This window comes from Haematobia irritans, chromosome 1 (genome assembly GCF_050003625.1).
Source record: "Haematobia irritans isolate KBUSLIRL chromosome 1, ASM5000362v1, whole genome shotgun sequence".
In the NCBI taxonomy this organism is placed as follows: domain Eukaryota; kingdom Metazoa; phylum Arthropoda; class Insecta; order Diptera; family Muscidae; genus Haematobia; species Haematobia irritans.
Genome location: NC_134397.1, coordinates 46,391,694 through 46,412,411, shown reverse-complemented (window position 1 = coordinate 46,412,411; position 20,718 = coordinate 46,391,694). Strand labels below are relative to the sequence as shown.

The 20,718-nt window shown below is 33.1% G+C and overlaps 1 protein-coding gene across 1 annotated transcript in view; it reads left to right on the top strand.

Annotated features, from left to right (window-relative positions):
* The window catches only part of Sulf1 (Extracellular sulfatase Sulf1), a 140,202-nt gene that overhangs the window by 57,983 nt on the left and 61,501 nt on the right, over positions 1–20,718 (top strand). The window contains exon 3 of the mRNA XM_075290183.1: positions 3,844–3,879. The gene's annotated coding sequence lies outside the window, so the exon portion shown is untranslated. The remainder of the gene's footprint in view (positions 1–3,843; positions 3,880–20,718) is intronic.

The window sequence follows — 20,718 nt, the reverse complement described above, 5'->3', positions numbered from 1 at the left end:
ATACCAAAATAAAATTGTTTGCTGGGTTTTCTAAAGAAAATGATTCTTTAAAGCCACATGCTTTAAATTCTACAAAATCGATTTTATCCACCAGAAAACTTACTACATTCGCATATATTTTTTCTAATTTAACTCCGACGATTTTAATACCTTTTCATTCTCAACGTTATGTGACAGTAAACAAATTGTTCAAATAGATATCCTATGTTCATATCCATAGACATAGTCGATAGTACACAGAAATATGTGTGGGTTCTGTAAACATAATAAGCACCCGTATATACATTGTAAACATCAACAACATTTTTATTGGTTACAACATTTTAGCTTTGCAAACGTATACTGGTGGTGTCAAAAATAGGAAAATACCGTCTTTGTCAAAAAAAAGTACCAATAATGCAAAGCTATCGTTTAAGAAAGCAATAAAAATCTCTTTCTTACACAGAATACATAACGTGTATACATTTCCCAGTAGACGTATTATTATTTTATGAGATATTCAACAGATGGGCTTAACATTTTATGAAAAATGCGTCATCAATATATATGTCAATCATAAACATGTATAAGTATGTATATTTTAGGTATATATCTTGATATCTTTAGCTGATATCCTTCAAAGAATTAATATGCCCGACTAAAATTCTACATCTTCGTAAATCATTTTTTTCTTTATATTACACATAAAGATGGCACTGTACACTATTACCAAAGGTAAGTGGGTGTCATAAGTTTGTCATTCCGCTTGTAACACATCGAAATATCGACTGTATAAAGTATATATTCGTGATAATGGAGAAATTGTAGGACGATCTACAATGTCCATCTGTCTGTCGGTCTGCTGTAATCACCTTACAGCCTTTTATATTGGACGTATCGATGCGAAATTTGATATAACTTAGGCTATATTAGTTCAAGTTTGTGTATATATATATATATATATATATATATATATATATATATATTATATATATATATATATAATATATATATATATATATATATATATATATATATATATATATATATATATATATATATATATATATATATATATATATATATATATATATATATATATATATATATATATATATATATATATATATATATATATATATATATATATATATATATATATATATATATATATATATATATATATATATATATATGACCACAGTGGTCAATGTTTTACTCCGATTTATTGAAATTTTGCACATGGAGTAGAATTAGCATTTTAGCTATGCGTGCCAAATTTGGTTGAAATCGGTTCAGATTTAGATATAGCTCCCATATATTAATTTTTTTGATTTCGACAAAATTGGTCAAAATACCAACATTTTCCTTGTAAAATCGCCACTGCTTAGTCGTTAGTTTGTTAGTTCCTAAATTTCTAATACATATAATCGAGAGATAAATCATAAATAAACTTTTGCGATATATATATATAATATATATATATATATATATATATATATATATATATATATATATATATATATATATATATATATATATATATATATATATATATATATATATATATATATATATATATATATATATATATATATATATATATATATATATATATATATATATATATATATATATATATATATATATATATATATATATATATATATATATATATATATATATATATATATGACCACAGTGGTCAATGTTTTACTCCGATTTAATTGAAATTTTGCACATGGAGTAGAATTAGCATTTTAGCTATGCGTGCCAAATTTGGTTGAAATCGGTTCAGATTTAGATATAGCTCCCATATATATATTTTTTTGATTTCGACAAAATTGGTCAAAATACCAACATTTTCCTTGTAAAATCGCCACTGCTTAGTCGTTAGTTAGTTAGTTCCTAAATTTCTAATACATATAATCGAGAGATAAATCATAAATAAACTTTTGCGAAGTTTCCTTAAAAATGCTTCAGATTTAAATGTTTCCCGTATTTTTTTTTACTAACATTGTGTTTCACCCTATTGTATTAGCCGACTTAAATTTCCTATAGATTTTGTAGAAGTCTATCAAATTCTGTCCAGATCGAGTGATATTTAAAATATATGTATTTGCGACAAACCTTTATATATAGCCCCAACACATTTGGCGGATGTGATATGGTATCGAAATTTAGATCTACAAAGTGTTGCAGGGTATAATATAGTCGGCCCCGCCCGACTTTAGACTTTCCTTACTTGTTAAATGGTCGCTCTTTTTTCACTTAACACAATATATCTCGAAGTAGAAATGCCCGATTATAACGTTGTTGGTACTTAAATGACGAATAATCGTGTGTAATTGGATCTGTGATAAGTTAAGTGGTTCAAAAATATCAATGCAAAATCAAATTTTCAAAAAAAATCCTATTTTACAATGGACCTCTTCCACCAGAAAAGTATAAACCATTTAAAAAAATCTCTTCATGGTCATATAGACAAAACTCTAACGTAAGTAATAAGACTAACGAGAAGAAAAACAACCGAAAATGACAAAGTTATAAGCAATTGAATGATGTGATATCATTCAAATATGAGCCACTCACCCACACAAAAATGCATTTCTCTGTGGCAGAGATAAATTGTTTGTGGGTGATTGGCTAATATTTGCATGATTTGCCATCGTACGTACATTTAAGTTAAAAAAATGTGTCCAATTTTTAATAGATTATCGAATTTTTTTTCAATAAAATTAGATTTTCATTTTAAACTTACGTGCTTTTATAAAAAACCGGCTGAACCTGCTATACCGGTTATTTGTTCGAAAAACACTGTCCATCGGTATTGGAAGAAACTCCGGTTTTTCAAAGCCGAGAAAACCAGACATTCAAAAGATCCCGTTTTTTATCACTCTAGGGATAATAGTGGCAACACTGCTCAAAGGAAACTATTATATTTGATTCATGGTGGTGGGTACTTAAGATTCGATTCAACCGAACTTACGGCTGAATATATATATTTGTTACTGTATATGTTTGAACTGAAATTTACAATACTCCGTCTTTAATTTTTCTATTGGCAAACATTTTTATATACCTAGTTTGAATACTCTCAGTATTTTTTGTGGCTTCGACACAATCTACAAATTTCCTATAATAAATTTTTGCAAAACTGAAAAACAAAAACTATACATAAAAATTTTGGCAAAGCAAAATGATGCAACTCATAAATAGTTGTCATTACGAAATGACAAGAATAAATAGAATCAGTTTTGTTTGCTTTATTTCTTATCACTCTTGAAATGAAAAATCGTTTCGTTTAAGTCAAAAGTATGGCATAATTGTGCAAATAAAAATGTCAATAGACCAAATTGATGATGGGTTTTAACTATAGGATATGTTTGCTGACGAATAGGGCCTTATAACTTTGAACTTTTGCCAAAAATATATTGAGGAGGAAGTTTTTAGTTTTTTGGTCATTTATAAACGTCAACTGAAATATGGAATTTTCAACCCTTTTACATTGTACATACATATTTATATATGTATGTATATGTCGTATGCATATTGAAGTTGAAAATTTAGAGTTCGAAACAAGGCAGGCCTAAGTTCGAAGGAAAATATGATTTTTTGTCATCAAACATATGTAATGGTTTGGTACGGATATCTGAATTGTTTTGTCCCTAAAACCGGGATCAAAAACATGCATATGGAAAATTTCGTTACCAATGAATAATGAATGCAATCTATCATTTGGCAAATTGACGCAAATCGTTCAACTGAAACAGTAAATGGTTAATGAATGTGCTCTGATATTATGCCATAATATTAATTAAGCAAAAATAAATCAATTAACTAATAATATTATTTTTTTTTCAGAAAAATCTCAAACTTTCAGTTTTCATTGAATTCGTGGTAAGTAAACTTAGAGCTAATTATTTTAGAATAAAAAATCAACGAGTTTTTTTTACCAACTTTCTATGGACCATAGCCATTAAAAAAGAAAAAAATGGAATAAGAAATTATTGAATATTTAATCATTGCTTTGGTTATATATCCTTTATATTATTCGGCAAAAAATCCAATTAATAAAAGTCAAGTGCCACTCAACATTCCTATTCATTTACGTTTTCGAAAAAAATATTTAAAATTCCTTCGAGTATTTCATACTCAAAAGTTTTGTAAGGAAAACCTAATGAAGAATAGTTTGTTAACCATCTTTCGCTAACGAATCCGTTCGCATGCAGCCTTGGTATCCTTTTCTTCTTATTTCTCAAGCGCAATGGACATTTCCTTTTTCTTAACATTCCCTTGTAATTTTCATTTCAAGAGATTTTATTCTTTTATGACTTATTAGAAAGTTCTAATAATTTAAGACGAAAAATTAATTCATTTAAACTGATGTGTATTTAAATATCTCTCTACACAAAAAAAAATATCTCTACACAAAACAAAGATATCACAAACATTTCTCATTAAAATTTAAAAAACTATTCAACTATATAATTAATAACAATTAATTATTTAATCAAAAAAAAATCAAATAAATACATAATTTTTTTATTTAGTTTAAGGAATTTATATTTTTATTTAGGGAATTTTAATTAAACATTAATTACATCAATTATTTTATGATGTTGAAAATCTTGTTTTATGTGTAGGTTATAATTTAAGCTAGATATTATAAATGGGACGAAAAACAGTTATCTGTTTTTAGAACCCAGAACATCGACTTCATGTTAGAAATTTTTTTACTTTGGACAGTCCCATCTTAACCCGTTTGTAACATATCGAAATATCGATTTCTGTCTAAACAAGTAAGGAAAGTCTAAAGTCGGGCGGGGCCGACTATATTATACCCTGCACCACTTTGTAAATCCACATTTTCGATACTATATCATATCCGTCAAATGTGTTGGGTGGTATATTAAAGGGGTTTTGTCCCAAATAAATACATTTAAATCTGACTCCATCTGAACAAAGTTTATAATCTATAGACTTAAAATTTAAGTCGGCTAGTCCCCTGGGATGGTACACTATGTTAGTAAAACAATATGAGAAACATTTTAATCTGTACTAATTTTGAGGCAACTTCGCAAAAGTGTATTTATGATTTATCGGTCGATAGATATGTATTAGAAATAAAGGAAAATTTGAGTCATTTTTGCAACTTTTCGACTAAGCAGTGGCGATTTTACAAGGAAAATGTTGGTATTTTGACCATTTTTGTCGAAATTAGAAAAACATATATATGGGAGCTATATCTAAATCTGAACCGATTTCAACCAAATTTGGAACGCATAGCTACAATGCTAATTCTACTCCCTGTGCAAAATCGGAGTTAAAAATTGGCCTCTGTGGTCATATGAGTGTAAAAAATTGGCCCCTGTGGTCATATGAGTGAATATCGAGCTAAAACTATATATGGGAGCTATATCTAAATCTGAACCGATTTCAACCAAATTTGGCACGTATAGCTACAATGCTACTTGTACTCCCTGTGCAAAATTTCAACTAAATCGGAGTAAAAGATTGGCCACTGTGGTCATATGAGTGTAAATCGAGCGAACAATATATATGGGAGCTATATCTAAATCTGAACCGATTTCAATAAAATTTTGTACACTTGACTACACTACTAATTGTACTCCTACAACTAAATTGGTGTAAAACTCTGGCTTCTGGGACGGTATTAGTCCATATCGGGAGAAAAATATATATGGGAGCTATATCTAAATCTGAACCGATTTCAATAAAATTTGGCACACTTAACTATAGTACTAATTGTTCTTCTTGTGCAAAATTTTAAGCAAATTAGGGTAAAATACTGGCTTCTGGGGCCATATAAGTGCATATCGGGCGAAATATATATATGGGAGCTATATCTAAAACTGAACCGATTTCTTCCAAAATCATTAGGGTTCTATTGTGAGCCAAGACACATACTTATGCCAAATTGGAAGTCGATTGGACTAAAACTGCGACCTAGACTTTGATTACAAAAATGTGTTCACGGACAGACGTACATGGCTATATCGGCTCAGGAGCCCACCCTGAGCATTTTTGCCAAAGACACCATGTGTCTATCTCGTCTCCTTCTGGGTGTTGCAGACATATGCACTAACTTATAATATCCTGTTCCACAGTGTGGAATACCCTGTTCCACAGTGTCCAAATGTTTTTCTATAGAAAATTTTGCCAAAATTTTATTTCTATAGAAAATTTTGCAAAATTTAATTTCCATAGGAAATTTTGTCAAAATGTTAGTTCTATAAAAAATTTTGCCAACATTTTAGTTCTATAAAAAATTTTGCCAAAATTTTAGTTCTATAGAAAATTTTGTCAAAATTTTATTTCTACAAACATTTTTGTCAAAATTTTATTTCAATAGAAAATTTGGTTAAAATTTTATTTCTATAGAAATTTTGTCAAACTTTTGTTTCTATAGAAAATTTTTTCAACATTTTATTTCTATAGAAAATTTTGCCAAAATTTCTATAGAAAATTATGTCTTCATTTTATTTCTAAAGGAAATTTTGTCAAAATTTTATTTCTAAAGAAAATGTTGTCAAAATTGTATTTCTAAAGAAAATTATGTCAACATTTTATTCCTAAAGAAAATTTTGTCAAAATTTTATTTCTATAGAAAAATTTTTCAAAATTTTATTTCTATAGAAAATTTTGTCAAAATTTTGGTCCAAAAAAAATTGGTCAATATTTTATTTCTACAAAAAATTTTGTCAGAATTTTATTTCTATAGAAAATTTTGTCAAAATTTTATTTCTATAGAAAATTTTGTCAAAATTTTATTTCTATAGAAAATTTTGTCAAAATTTTATTTCTATAGAAAATTTTGTCAAAATTTTTTTTCTATAGAAAATTTTGTCAAAATTTTATTTCTATAGAAAATTTGTCAAAATTGTATTTCTGTAGAAAATTTTGTCAAAATTTAATTTCTATAGAAAATTTTGTCAACATTTTGTTTCTATAGAAAATTTTGTGAAAATTTTATTTTTATGGAAAATTTTGTCCAAATTTTATTTCTATGGAAAATTTTGTCAAAGTTGTATTTCTATACAAAATTTTGTCAAAATTTTATTTCTATAAAAAAATTTGTCCAAATTTTATTTCTATAGAAAAATTTGTCAAAATTGTATTTCTTTAAAAAAATTTGTCCAAATTTTATTTCTATAGAAAAATTTGTCAAAATTTTATTTCTTTAAAAAAATTTGTCAAAATTTTATTTCTATAGAAAAATTTGTCAAAATTTTATTTCTATAGAAATTTTGTCAAAATTTTAGTTCCATAGAAAATTTTGTCAAAATTTTATTTCTATAGAAAATTTTGTCAAAATTTTTCATATATTTATTTTTTCAGTGTAGAATCTTAATGAATGAAAATCATTTGGTTCTCCACTTTTAGGGTTTCTCTCCATTTTCTTGGAGTATACCAAAAGTTTAGACAACCTTTGGACATTGCCGTCAACCACGGATTTACATTTCCGCCGACGTAATTTTATCTATCTTGGAACTTGGGCATATGGCTGATGCTTTGGCCTTGTGTGAAATTGTATCGCAAAAATTATTGTACTTCATATGGAAGAGGATGGAGGCCAGACCAACTCAGAACCCCGTTTGTTTTTCTACCATTTTGTTATATTTCACTTTCGAGCAGTATAAACCAATCAATCCATCGCCATATCTTTTGCTCTGGATATTCCCACGAAACTGTAAACTTTCGTAACCAAGCACCATAACACCTTCAACAATTGATCAGAAAAGTTTAATTGAATCAAATCCAAAAAAATAAACTAAATTTAAACAATTTCGGATATGAGAACCATTGGCTTGGAATAAAGCCAACTATTTTTGGCTTAAATTACGGAATTGCGTGTGTATGTGAGTGTGTATTTCCTCAATTCTTCAATGTCATCCACACATAACGTCCGTAGTTGAGAGTGTTTTCGTGTGTGTGTGTGAGTTTGTATTTCTGTGAAGAAAGAAAACTTTTGCCATATATCACCATCAATGTGGAAAATTTGTAGTTTGAGAAGTTTTGTTGATGTTATAGAATTATTTTAGTTTTTTTCTTTTCATTTAATTACTACTTAAAAAGTAATTTTATTTTCCCAAATATAGTTATATGAAATGAACTTAACACCACACCACTTTCACAAACTCAAAAAAATAATACAAGCAATTAAAATAATTGAATTTTTTTTTTTTTTGTAAACGTCTTCTCTAAGAAATATTGAAATGTTGGATTAAAATTTCATAAAATATTCTGTTGATAATTGAAATGTAATTTTTCTACATTTATTATTAAAACATGTTGTGGTATTCATCATTTTGGCCTTTGGAAACTTATATTGCCCTGAAAAACATAGGGCTAATATACACTTTGTCCTTAATTAAAGTGATTTAAAATTCACGGCAAGTACAACTTTCTGTCAATTTCCATGGTGGTAAAGACATTAAAACGTGCTAACTACTCCACAAAAAAACGAAGATAAATTACCTCCCCAGTCAAAAGGTAGTGAGCTTATGCAGCTTTTCGTGTTATTGATTAAATACACTTGGGCCTCGTTAAACCAGATTCTAGGTTAACATATTCGAGTATGATGCGAATACTAATGACTGAATCACGATGGAAAAGCCCACGTCCAAATGAAAATGTGTATAATGAAGATTTTCATGACAAAACGCTAATGAATTTAAGGCCATTTTTTTAGCCAAAATTAAACAAATTGGGAGGACCTCCCTTTTCTCAAATATATTGCAAACTTAGGGCCGGTTTCTTAATATCTTGTTATTATTTATCTGATCCCATATAAATATCTGTCTATACTCTGGTTAATCGTACACTCAAAAAAAAGTTTACTGGGATCAAGAAATTTTGACCTTCCCTTAAGGATTTTGGCATTCATTATGAGCCAAAGATGCGGCTTCTTTAAAATAAATAAATTTTTTATCGACATATCTGTCTTTAAATCTAGGATCAATAAAATTAAAATTAGGATACAGATCTCCTTTATCAAATTTTCATTCTCTTTTCGAGGTTTATTAATAAAGGTACTCACGTACAACCAAATGTCTGTTTAAAAATCAAAATTATAACGGATACTTCAAAGTAAGAAATGTTTCCTTAATTCCAAAAAAAAAACGTTAAACCAAAGACGCTAAATCCACCAAATAATTTTTAGCCTATATTTGAAGCGTTTTTATCTTAATTCTAAAGTTTCAATATTTCAGTTAATTTAAGGACAATTTCTTTCAATCAAAAATGTGTTTCTTTACTTTAAGGAAAATTGGTCTTAGTTCAAAGAAATTCGACTTTAACGGAGGGATGAAAATTTACAAAATTTGTGTCCTAAATTTAATGAAAAAAATTTTTGAAGCAAAGCTTATAAACTTTATTTTAATTAAAATTTCATTATTTTAAAGAGATTCCTTAATATTTTGAAAAATTAATATTTTGAAAATTTCGCATCCTAAAATTTTGGTTGCGTAATCTTTAATATCACGTAAATATCTTTTTCAGTGTAGTATGAGAAGTTGACCATTATACTTACGAGGTTTTGCAAACTCAACTTAAATTTTCAGCTTTACTGGAAAATTTTTTCTATAGTAACTCTGAGCGTATGTGTAGATGATATCATTTATTACCGTGATACTGACAGTTCTGCATCGCGTCCATAATGTGGACAAAAAATTGTTACAACACCAGAAATGATCCGAAAAATTAAGGCAAGATTTGATAGAAATCAACGCCGCTGTGGTAGAAAATTTTTTCGTGAGCTGAACAAATCTCGTGAGCGGATGCAACACATATTAAACAAGTAAGGAAAGTCTAAAGTCGGGCGGGGCCGACTATATTATACCCTGCACCACTCTGTAGATCTAAATTTTCGATACCATATCACATCCGTCAAATGTGTTGGGGGCTATATATAAAGGTTTGTCCCAAATACATACATCACTCGATCTGGATAGAGATTTGATATACTTCTACAAAATTTATAGACTCAAAATTTAAGTCTGCTAATGCACTAGGATGGAACACAATGTTAGTAAAAAAAATATGGGAAACATTTAAATCTGAAGCAATTTTAAGGAAACTTCGCAAACATTTATTTATGATTTATTACTCAATATATATGTATTAGAAGTTTAGGAAAATTAGAGTCATTTTTACACCTTTTCCACTAAGAAGTGGCGATTTTACAAGGAAAATATTGGTATTTTGACCATTTTTGTCGAAATCAGAAAAACATATATATGGGAGCTATATCTAAATCAGAACCGATTCCAACCAAATTTGGCACGCATAGCAACAATGCTAATTCTACTCCCTGTGCAAAATTTCAACAAAATCGGAGTTAAAAATTGGCCTCTGTGGTCATATCAGTGTAAATCGGGCGAAAGCTATATATGGGAGCTATATCTAAATCTGAACCGATTTCAACCAAATTTGGCACGCATAGCAACAATGCCAATTCTACTCCCTGTGCAAAATTTCAACTAAATCGGAGTTAAAAATTGGCCTCTGTGGTCATATGAGTGTAAATCGGGCGAAAACTATATATGGGAGCTATATCTAAATCTGAACCGATTTCAACCAAATTTGGCACGCATAACTACAATGCCAATTCTACTCCCTGTGCAAAATTTCAACTAAATCGGAGTAAAACTCTGGCTTCTGGGACCGTATTAGTCCATATCGGGCAAAATATATATATGGAAGCTATATCTAAATCTGAACCGATTTCAATGAAATTGTGCACATTTGATTATACTACCAATTGTACTCCTAGTGCAAAATTTCAACCAAATTGGGATAATACTCAGGCTTCTAGGGCCGTATAAGTGCATATCGGGCGAAAGATATATATGGGAGCTATATCTAAATCTGAACCGATTTCTTCCAAAATCAATAGGGTTCTATTTTGACCCAAAACACATACTTGTGCCAAATTCGAAGTCGATTGGCCTTAAATTACTACCTAATCCCTTGGTTACAAAAATGTGTTCACGGACAGACGGACATGGCTATATCGACTCAGGAGCCCACCCTAAGCATTTTTGTCAAAGACACCATGTGTCTATCTCGTCTCCTTCTGGGTGTTGCAAACATATGCACTAACTTATAATACCCTGTTCCACAGTGTGGCGCAGGGTATAAAAATATGCGTGAAATAAAGCCATTCAAGTTCCAAAAAGTGCAAGTGCAAGTGTAAGTTCACCCATAGAAACAAAAAGTTGGACTGGAGAAAGTCAATCAGTTGCTTACACGAAAGTGCTCAGTTAACGAAATTGGTTTTCTCTGATGAGGAGCTATTGTGAAAAAATTAGCTATTTGTGAAAAATCCAAAATGATACACACAAAAAAATATTTTTCTGATTCAATCACGAAATTAATTGATCATGATAGTATCAATTAAAAAATTAATTGGCAGTAAATTAAAAAATTTATTGATCCAATTAAAAAATAATTGATAATATTAATTTGTGTGATTGATTTTTATTTCAATTAAAAAATTTGTTGATTCAATAAAATTTTTAATTGAATATTTTTTAAAACTCAATTAAGATTTTAAATGGAAAAATTTTCGTGAAATTTTTTCTGTGTAGGGTGTACTTGCCAAAGAGGTCAGTTAAAAGTTTACACCATGGAGGGAGCCACCGTGGTGCAATGGTTAGCATGCCCGCCTTGCATACACAAGGTCGTGGGTTCGCTTCCTACTTCGACCGAACACCAAAAAGCAATGCTGGTGACATTTCTGAGGGTTTCAAAACTTCTCAAAGTGGTTTCACTGCAATGTGGAACGCCGTTCGGACTCGGCGATAAAAAGGAGGTCCCTTGTCATTGAGCTTAACATGGAATCGGGCAGCACTCAGTGATAAGAGAGAAGTTCACCAATGTGGTATCACAATAGACTGAATAGTCTAAGTGAGCCTAATACATCGGGCTGCCACCTAACCTAACCTAACCTTGGATTGGCCATCAGAACTCCAGCGCTGCCAATGATAATAGTTTCGGTCGACCGTGAGGTCTGGCTTAAAAAAGAGGTTCCTTGCATCATTTCTATCGCACAATGACAACCGAAATCTCTGGATCTCAATCCGTTGGACTTTTGCACCGGGGGCATTTTGGAAAGTTATGTTGACATTTGAAGAATTATCCGGGCCAAACAGAAGTCGACTTTATTTTAAATATAAGAAATTCGAAAACTTGACTTTTCCAAATTTTGAAAAATCGAAAGGTCAAAACTTCAACTTTTAGATTTTTTATACAACCCCTACTAAGAGTGACCGCGGATTCTAAAAAAAAATTGACAAATATCCATTTCGGTGGGTGATTCAATTCACATTTTTCGATAGTAACAAAATCAAAGGGTCGTTTTTTGATCAATGAAATATTAATCCATTGTTGCGTCCCATAAACCATGGGACAGTCGACAAAGTGGACTTCAACGGAAAAATGTGCTTCGGTGTGAACCAAAGGCCTGCACAAGCCAATTCCAAGTAATCGAGGTTCTAGTGAAGGCAATACACTCCACGAATACTTCGATTAATGAATAGAACAGAAACATGTAAAGCGATTACAGTGTCAAGCATTGCAGAGCCATCACATTCAAAAGGAATCGTTGTGCAGTTCTATTCAATATTTTGGTTTTGATGTAATCGTCACGATACGAATAAAACATAACATTTTTAGTGAAGATAGAATATTTTGCTTCAGCAAAGACGAAACTTCGTATGCGACACGAAGTAACTATCAACAGAAAAACAAACACAATCGTCGATCAGTTGATTGGCAGAAGTCAGTGAAGTCAGTCAGTGAATGCAGGCTGTGAGCGAAATAGGAATGGAGAGCGTGTGTGCAGCATACTCTTATAGTTGAGAGAACGAAATAATTTCATCTACAAAGCAATGGAATTTATGAAACGAATTGAATTGGAATTTTGATTACATTCGAATACTTCAGAACATTGTTTGGTGCTTGCTTTTTTGGGTTCTATTTGTTCTGTTTCACAATATCCAAGGTTTATATTTTACTCGTTTAAAAAATTGACAATGAAGTTACTACTCGCATTGTGTGGCATGTGGTTGAAGTAATTGCTTGTGTATTCGTTGCAGAGGTTTGGTGTGAACAAAGACCCTTTGGGCGCCTCTTCCTGGAATTCACTGGGTCACAAAAGTAGTCGGATGGAGACCACATTACAAAAATATATCCCAACTTACCTAAATATTTTCTTTTTTGGATTTTGAGTACTTATCGGACTTTCCTCGCACTATGTCATAGGTTGGTATAGTGACAGCCCGATATTTAAGGCTCACATAGACTATTAGTCCATTGTGGTACTATCGGTGGTGAACTTTTTTCATATCAATTAGTGCTACCCGATTCCATGTTTATCTCAATGACAAGGCACTTTCTTTTTATAGCCGAGCCCAAACGTCATTCCACTTTGAGATGAAACCACTTAGAGCAACATTGAAATGTCACCAGTAATCCACTGATGAAAAATGTTTTGGGTGTTTAGTGCAAACTGGCACCCAACCCATGACCCACCAAGGTGGCTCGAACAATACCATATAGTGGTCATCATCCGAATTACCTCTTTCTTACTTGATATTTTTGTAATATACTGCCTACTCCGGTGTTAATCGAGGCCTAGGTGTTTAATTCTGATTTGTGTCTTATGTATTTAGCAATTTTTGGGAAGTCAATGTTCAGCTGCGGCTTCCTTCATGAACTTGACGCACTTTTCGCATGCTATGAACTACAACACCTACACAATATACCTTGACTTTTCGAACAATATCGAAATCAGTTCCTTGCCATCTATCTCTTCCGTAGCCTTCCAACCCATCCACTTTGACTCTCACAAATTTTGTTTTCATGAACTTTTCATTTGACCTTATGTCTGTGCCATTTTCATAGTTGGAACAACGATAAAGAAACTAAACGCCAACGAAAGTTTCCTTCCGCATACTCATTGAGGGAGGGGATGGGTGAAAAAGGAGTTTTGTTAGAATTTCAGACTTTATATTCCACTGGTGACCTTGGAAAGACTCCATAGCTTTTACCCTCCCCTCCAAATCTATATAAGCAAACTTGAAATGTTCATTGACGTTGTCGTAGCCGTCGTCATTGTAATGCCCAAAGCCATTGGAAAACTTTATTTCCATGCAAAAGTTAATGGTGTTTGCTGGTGATTATATAGCAAATTATTAAAGCCACAATACCATTCCTTTAGCCAATCAAATGAGGAGAAAGAAAAAGAAATGGACTTTGTCAAGGATTATGATTGTTCAAATGTTTAATGGTTTAACGGAAATGGTATGAGTGATACTACAAGTAATAATGTGGCTAATTAAGCTCGACATATGCATGGCATATAGCAATTTTGGCCAATTAGCTATATGAGAATAATATCTCTATGTCCAAGCAATATCACTCCATACAGCCTCTATCCTCTTGATCAATTTATAACTCCGTCTACAATTTCAGTCCTGGACCAGCCGATTTTATTTAAATGATCTTCAAATATTCCAAGCAATTACCAACGCACAGTGACTCGACTGTCCTAATAAGCAAATGTTTTTTTGTTTTGTCGACCTAAAACCTCCATCCATCTACCGCAGTAATTTGAAGACTAAATCTCTCTGAGCAAAGATTTCAAGGTTTTCAAGCTAGCTTTAACACGAAGAAGTCACTTTGGAATATACAGCCTGCTATCGGGACTTATTGATACATTTCGAGTAGCCATTACATATTCCAGGATTTTATTATTGAAAAAGTCTTCTATATCTGTCTGCTGGTCTTTAAGTATAACAGGTTGGCTGATATCTCCCCGGTCTGACACATAGATGGCGTCGCTAGTATTAAATGCATATTATTTTTACATAGTACCAACCTTCAAATGATTCGTGTCAAAATTTGACGTCTGTAAGTCAATTAGTTTGTGAGATAGAGCGTCTTTTGTGAAGCAACTTTTGTTATTGTGAAAAACTTTTGTTATCGTGTTTTGATAAAATACTGTTTTCTGAAGGGAAAAAATACGGTGGAAGCAAAAACTTGGCTTGACAATGAGTTTCCGGACTCTGCCCCAGTGAAATCAACAATAATTGATTGGTGTGCAAAATTCAAGCGTGATGAAATGAGCACGGAGGACCGTGAACGCAGTGGACGCCCAAAAGAGGTGGTTACCGACGAAAACATCAAAAAATCCACAAAATGATTTTGATTGACCGTAAAATTAAGTTGATCGAGATAGCAGAGGCCTTAAAGATATCAAAGGAACGTGTTGGTCACATCATTCATCAATATTTGGTTATGCGGAAGCTCTGTGCAAAATGGGTACCGCGCGAGCTCACATTTGACCAAAAACAACAACGTGTTGATGATTGTGAGCGGTGTTTGCAGCTGTTAACTCGTAATACACCCGAGTTTTTCCGTCGATATGTGACAATGGATGAAACATTGCTCCATCACTATACTCCTGAGTCCAATCGACAGTCGGCTGAGTGGACAGCGACCGGTGAATCGTATCCGAAGCGTGGAAAGACTCAAAAATCCGCTGGCAAAGTAATGACCTCTGTTTTTTGGGATGCGGATGGAATAATTTTTATCGATTATCTTGAGAATGGAAAAACCATCAACAGTTACTATTATATGGCGTTATTGGAGCGTTTGAAGGTCGAAATCGCGGCAAAACGGCCCCATATGAAGAAGAAAAACGTGTTGTTCCACCAAGACAACGCACCGCGTCACAAGTCATTGAGAACGATGGTAAAAATTCATGAATTGTTCTTCGAAATGCTTCCCCACCCAACGTATTCTCCAGATCTAGCCCCCAGCGACTTTTTCTTGTTCTCAGACCTCAAAAGGATGCTCGCAGGGAAAAAATTTGGCTGCAATGAAGAGGTGATCGCCGAAACTGAGGCAAAACCGAAGGAGTACTACCAAAATGGTATCAAAAAATTGGAAGGTCGTTATGATCGTTGTACCGCTCTTGAAGGGAACTATGTTGAATAATAAAAACGAATTTTGAAAAAAAAAATATTTTTCTTTGTTAGACCGGGGACTTATCAGCCAACCTGTTATTGTATTCAGATTGTTTATTGATCACTGCACTTAACTTTTATCGAAGGTGTCTTTTAGTTTTTTACCATAAAGTATATATATTCTGGGTCGTGGTGAAATTCTGAATCGATCTAAGCATGTCCATCCGTCCGTCCGTCTGTTGAAATAACGCTAACTTCCGAACGAAACAAGCTATCGACTTGAAACTTGGTATAAGTAGTTGCTATTGATGTAGGTCGGATGGTATTGCAAATGGACCATATCGGTTCACTTTTACGTATAGCCCCCATATAAACCGATTCCCAGATTGGGATTGCGGAACCTCAATGAGAGGAAAATTTCATCCGATCCGGCTTAAATTTGGTACATGATGTTATATCCCGCATGGACTAACTTACAATATAGAAGATGATGTTAAGATGTTTTAAGATGCCATGCCATCGGCCGCAACCTAAGTAATTTAATTGTGGATGACTACGAGATCTATTTATCCAGCTTTGTATCTTCGAAATAAGATGGTAGATGGACCTATCTTCGAAATAAGATATAGGTACATCTGCCTTTGTTATCCTTGTCCTATCTCATTTGTCCTTTATTCAGTAATCTTTTGCATGCTTCCGTTTTGATGCGTCCTTTCTCTGCTACTGGTTGAGCGATAGTGTGCAGTATTGATGCCTGTTCGTGAGCAGGTCCAATGATCCGATGATGCGATTGTCAGCTTTCACTCGAAGGGGCAATCGTTTCTTATGATTTCGATGAGCTCTGCTGAGTTTTTTTTTTCGACCGTTATAGTAACGACGCCACCATAATCTACAGGTTTACAATCCTTGAGGATCACACTCCAATTCTCTTCAGTGGCGAGGTTTCGCCTATAATTGGCCCCATCCTCTTGGTGGATGATTCTATTGAGGCTTGCATTTTCTTTGCATCTGTGCCCATCTTGCCGACCTTCACAACCTCCTATGCAGATTGATGATCGCAGTACTTGGATTTTGAGCGGTATATATTTCGCTTCTTCTCCGGCATTTCAGAGTACTGCTCTTCTGTAAGTCTTATCTTCGTTCCTTTCCCTGTTGGATAGAAAGGAGTCAACATGTTCCCCATCGAATCATTTTCTACTTGGTCAATTTCGAATTGTCCTATATTGAGTTTGCCAAGAAATCTACAATAACGCTTCCAGGTTCGGACTCAGATTGTCTACAAAGATTCCTGAAAGATTAGACACCACAATATTCCTAAATCGGACGCACCATAACCCAAAAAACCATGTACATAAGTGGGCATATGTTATCGTACGTTATATGTGGACGAACGTCTCAAATTGACTCGTCGATCTTTTTCTCCTTCTATCCGGACAATAGAGTGACAAGCTCTTCTACCTCAGGTCTGAAGTCATTCGGTGCGAGACTGAAAACAGAAAAGTCGCAGACTTTGAACAATATGCCAAAGGAAAGTATACTCAAATGGAGAAGAACTTTAAAATATTGGAGAGGATCTAGCGAACTTTCGGTTCTACAATAAGTGGGTAGAGAGGACTACGTCTACATGGGCTTAAGAAACATTATTATACACCAAACATATTGAAAATGCCATCAAACTTAAGACGGCCATAGCGTCAACTAGATTAACGGAATGAAGAATGTATCTAAACATGGAAAAAAACAAAGTAGTGTATTGGGATATACTAAAGATTGAACACTAGTATACGTTCGGAACAAATTATATGATTGCAACAAAAAGTTGGTCTACATGAATATATATTAATTGAGTGATAATGTACATTTTTTGGTAAATTACTGTAAAATGATTTTTGTCTTTGAAACAGATTAAAGTCCTGAGTTTATGCGAAATTTGAAATTTGTTGATTATCTAAAACTATTATCTTTTTTCTACATACTGCAAAATTTATTCTCCTTTTGAAGAGATTGAAACCACAGTCACCTATCGTTTATGAAAGCAAGAACTCTATTCAACTTTTCTTTTTGTTTATCCTCTTGCAAAACAAATAATTATTATGATTTATTATAGGACATGATTAAAACTGACAATTGTACATGACGATAACTGCGACGATGTATTTACTGATTAACTTTTACACAGCATGGTCTAAATGACTTCATCATCGTCATCTTTGCAACTTCCTATGCATCTGGTTTTGATCTCAGTAAATATTTGTGATGCTGCTAATGCTAATGTGCAAATTTTATTGCAAAACTAAAAATCGAGTACAAAAACTTCATCTATGGTTGTCTGCAAAATGTCCACTTAAGTTAAGAAATGTTTTTTGATATTTTTGAAATGTTAAAAAAACTGACAGGCCACGCGCGGCGTTGGTATTTAGTAGAAAAATTTATTTAAATTGTGCATACCATTAAGAATTGAAGTTGAAGTGGTTTCTTGTGGCTGAAGCTGTCACAACCTCATGATATACGCTAATATAAAGTCTAGGCAAATATCTGCTTTTAAGATGAGAATGGCGTCTGATATCATTAACACTTTTTAATGCTAACCATATTAAACTCGCAGAACAGTATTTGGCGAATGGATTAAGAAGGAGATATTTTGTGAAAATTACTGCTTGTAATACATTCGGGCTTACTTGGTCTTTGAGAAAATTTTTTATAACAAAGTGAAATTTCATGTGTCAAATATTTCATTCCGGATGAAAGTATTTCTTCTTTTAGGTTTAGGTTGGCCACCGCGATTCAATGGCCTTACGTGTAAAAGGTTGTGTGGTCAATCCTAGTTTCGACCGAACACCGAAAAGTTTTTCAGCGGTGGATTATTGCCTCTCGGTAATGCTAGTGATATTTCAGAGTTTTTCTAAGCTTCTCTAAGTGGGTTTACTGCAAGGTGAAACGCTGTTTGGACTCGTCTATAAAAAGGAAACCTCTCGTCATTTTGCTAAACATGGAATCGGGAAGCACTTAGTGACAAGAGAGAAGTTCATCACTCAGTGACAAGAGAGAAGTATCACAATGGACTGAATAGTCTAAGCGAGCCTGAAAATAACGGGCAGCAACTATACCTAACCCAACCAAACTATACCCACCGTGGAGACTTGCGATTCGGGATTAGTTTCGGACTCTGTTAGTTTAGAATATGACTGCTCTCATTGATATGAGAAAAGTTTCTCTTGAGTCTCATAGGATGTTCATGACAATAAGTCTAATAGGCAATGATCATTTGGAGTCACGTTAGACCTGTTAGACCGATTTCTATGATAGTTCCAAGCATTAACCCGTAGAAGTAGGCCCCTAGGTGGATCAACATCGAGCCATATATTTTTACAATTCGATTTTTTCGAAGTCAATGGCCTGGAAACCAAGGCAGAGAATTGTGTAGCGATTCTATATTTACCTTCAAAATTAGTATCACAACTAGCCCTCAAAATATACATACTGGGCGGTGGTTTCATTATTAAGATTATGGTAAGCCGTCTTTGGAGTGTCAAAAATCCGTATTAATGAAAATGAGAAAGAGAATACATAGGGTTTGTCGAGAAAAAGGATATACCAGTAAACTTAGTAACTCTTCTGACACCCAACGGGGATATGCTAGACCAACAGAATATCTCCTAAAACATCCCGTTAATATCCCCAAATCTGTCCGTGGATTTGGAATGTCTTAAAGGGCCAGTATGCCTACCCAAGCAGGCTGCTTGGTTGAAGAAAGAGCGCAGTACTTAATCGATTTCCAGAATTAATGCGTTGAAAGTGGGTGTCTTAGGTTTCTATACAAATATATCCTCACAGTTAAGCTGTTCTTAGACTCAATTGCCCATAACTAGGTTAGGGCTATGGAATTACCTAAATTTCTCAACGAATCGATTGAGCAACTCTCATTCATCATTCAAATTTGAACTCGCTGAAGATTGCGATTACAGCCCAATCTCCACGAGAATCTAAAGACAATAGGTTAGGTTAGGTATATAGGCAGACCGATATTTCAGGCTCACTCACACTATTCAGTCCATTGTGATACCAAAGTGGCGAACTTCTCTCTTATCACTGAACGCTGCCTGATTCTATGTTTAGCTTAATGACAAGGGACCTCCTTTTTATAGCCGTGTCCGAACGGCGTTCTCTATTACAGTGAAGCTACTTAGAGAAGCTTTAAAAAACTCTAAAATGTCGCCAACATTACTGAGAGAGGATAATCCACCGCTGAAAAACTTTTTGATGTTTGGTCAAAGCTGGATTTGAACCCTCTGTTTATGCAAGATGGGCATGATAACTAATACACCACTGTGGCTCCTAAAGACAATAAATATAATATTGCATAGTTTGCATAAGAGAATCACTCGACAAATGCTTTCCATCACAACCTGATGCGAGGTTCTCTAAGAGGCTCCTCCAAGAGGCTCCAAAACCAAATCTTGCGATTGGTTTATATGGAGGCTATATATGATTATGGACTGATATGGACCACTTTTGGCATGGTTGTTAAATATCATATACTACCACCAAGTACCAAATTTCAACCAGATCGGATGCATTTTGCTCTCCAACAGGCACCGGAGGTCAAATCTGGGGATCGGTTTATATGGGAGCTATACATAATTGTGGACTGATAAGAACCAATTCCTGCATGGTTGTTGGATACCATATACTAACACCACGTACCAAATTTCAACCGAATCGGAAGAATTTTGCTCTTCCA